The sequence below is a fragment of the Oncorhynchus gorbuscha genome, linkage group LG24, assembly GCF_021184085.1.
Source record: "Oncorhynchus gorbuscha isolate QuinsamMale2020 ecotype Even-year linkage group LG24, OgorEven_v1.0, whole genome shotgun sequence".
Lineage (NCBI taxonomy): Eukaryota > Metazoa > Chordata > Actinopteri > Salmoniformes > Salmonidae > Oncorhynchus > Oncorhynchus gorbuscha.
Window position 1 is genome coordinate 62,123,725 of NC_060196.1, and position 3,274 is coordinate 62,126,998.

Here is a 3,274-nt window from a genome sequence, read left to right on the forward strand (position 1 = left end):
GCTAGACATGTAGCTTTACACATCTATCAGGGATCAGCACTAGGCTAGCTAGACGTGTCGCTTTACACATCAATCAGGGATCAGCGCTAGGCTAGCTAGACGTGTAGCTTTACACATCTATCAGGGATCAGCGCTAGACTAGCTAGACGTGTAGCTTTACACATCTATCTCTTAATATACAGTGTATTTTATATATAAATAAATTAAAACACAAATTTAAAAAACAACACAATCAAACAAAACCGTGATTTTATAGTTATTTATACCGTCACTGTGCAACACCCTTGCCCCATTGGTTGATTGGCACATATTTGGCTCCAGCCCCATCTTCTTGTCTCATACAATTGGGGAGGGTGATTTCACAAACCTGTGTACTCATTGGTGCGATGAACGAATGGGCGTGTGTTATTTTTCTATGGGGACGTCACTATTGCTGTTTGCTCCATTCAGTCAGGACACAGATCAGTACACAGATCAAAACCACCATCATGATCATTAATTTGAAATGAAAACAAACTAGATTTTCAGCTCATCAGTGTATAATATTGTACCATGGCACTGTATAAAACAATCATTGGGTATAAAACAACAAAATAGAACAAGAAAAGAGCAATTAAATGAGTCGTGGAAAAGAAAGGCTTCCTGTCCGTTGAGCGAACCATGGAGTGAGTCAGTCTGTCTGTCTGTCTGTCTGTCTGTCTGTCTGTCTGTCTGTCTGTCTGTCTGTCTGTCTGTCTGTCTGTCTGTCTGTCTGTCTGTCTGTCTGTCTGTCTGTCTGTCTGTCTGTCTGTCTGTGTCTGTGAGACTATGACCACCAGAGAAAAGAAGTGAGAAAGAAATATAAAGAGAGGAGGAAAAAGGGACTTCCTCCTGCTACATTACAGAGTAATAACACGTATGAAATGTCTGCATTAGATTTAAGTACAGTAGTTCGTTAGGTCTCCTCGGAGAGAGACGACAGAAATAAAAAGAGAAACCCAAGAGTTCTGAGTGGAATATAATCATATATTGTAGCGACCTTGGATCCAACGACTGTCGAGCCCAACACCTTGATTATTACGCTGAGTTCTCAACCCCTTGATGAGGTTGCTAGGTGTTTGGTTAAAGTCGCTACAATATCCATGGAGGAGCTGTGTTGGTCTTCAGCCCTCTTGTCTTTATCCATTTCATTTTTGTCACTATCCATCCTTCCGTTTGTCCTTCTGTCCATTTTGTAATTTCTCAAGCAACTACCAACGGAGACCAGATGGAGAATGAGAGAATCACTCACTTTTGTTCCAATATGTGTCTTCTCATCTTTGTTCAAATCTTCTGCTCTGCTACGGTAAATAAGAGATTCTTCTAGATTGACAGATTTATTTTGACTTCACTTTACAAACTCAGCCTTGAATATAGAGTAGTGTTAACCCCCACAGCTATAATCGGAGTAACAAACACTATTGATTATAATGACAGTGATAATATTAATCCACAGTAATGTTAGTAATAATCATAATAATAAAAACATTAAAACAATCATTATAATAGTAATAATAATAACAATATAATAATGACAATAATAATTATTATAATAATATTAATTATTATTATTATTATTATTATAGTAATAATAATAATGATTATAATAGTAGTAATAATAATTATAATAGTACCAATAATAATAATAATTATAATAGTAATAATAATAATGATTATAATAGTAGTAATAATAATTATAATAGTACTATAATTTACACCTGCATTGTTTGCTGTTTGGGGTTTTAGGCTGGGTTTCTGTACAGCACTTTGAGATATCAGCTGATGTACGAAGGGCTATATAAATAAATTTGATTTGATTTGATTTGACTAATAATAATAATAATAATAATATTAATAATAATAATAATTATAATAATACTAATAATAATAATAATTATAATAATAATAATTATAATAGTAATAATAATAATAATAATTATAATAGTAATAATAATAATTATAATAGTAATAATAATAATAATTATAATAGTACTAATAATAATAATAATTATAATAGTAATAATAATAATAATAATTATAATAGTATAATAATAATAATAATTATAATAGTAATAATAATAATAATAATTATAATAGTAATAATAATTATAATACTAATAATAATAATAATTATAATAGTAATAATAATAATAATACTTATAATAGTAATAATAATAATAATTATAATAGTAATAATAATAATAATAATTATAATAGTACTAATAATAATAATTATAATTATAATAGTAATAATAATAATTATAATAATAGTAATAATAATAATTATAATAGTACTAATAATAATAATTATAATAGTAATAATAATAATTATAATAGTAATAATAATAATAATAATTATAATAGTAATAATAATAATAATAATTATAATAGTAATAATAATAATTATAATAGTAATAATAATAATTATAATAGTAATAATAATAATAATAATTATAATAGTAATAATAATAATTATAATAGTAATAATAATTATTATAATAATAATGATGATAATAATAATAATCATAATCATAATAGTCACTATAATAACAATACATGTAAGATTAATGAGAGTAATTGGAGAGATCTTGACATGTAGTTAACTTAGTAGTGGTAGGCAGGGTACTAACATGGTAGGCATGGTAATAACATGGTAGGGATAGGCAGGGTATTAACATGGTAGGGGTGGGCAGGGTATTAACGTGGTAGGCAGGGTATTAACATGGTAGGCAGGGTATTAACATGGTAGGCAGGGTGGTAACATGGTAGGCAGGGTGGTAACATGGTAGGCAGGGTGGTAACATGGTAGGGGGAAGCAGGGTATTAACGTGGTAGGCAGGGTATTAACATGGTAGGCAGGGTATTAACATGGTAGGCAGGGTGGTAACATGGTAGGCAGGGTATTAACATGGTAGGTAGGGTATTAACATGGTAGGCAGGGTGTTAACATGGTAGGCAAGGTTTTAACATGGTAGGCATGGTATTAATATGGTAGGGGTAGGCAGGGTGTTATCATGGTAGGCAGGGTATTAACATGGTTGGGATAGGAAGGGTATTAACATGGTAGGGATAGGAAGGGTATTAACATGGTAGGGATAGGAAGGGTATTAACATGGTAGGGATATGAAGGGTATTAACATGGTAGGGATAGGAAGGGTATTAACATGGTAGGGGTAGGCAGGGTATTAATATGGTAGGGGTAGGCAGGGTATTAATAATGTAGGCAGGGTATTAACATGGCAGGGGTAGGCAGGGT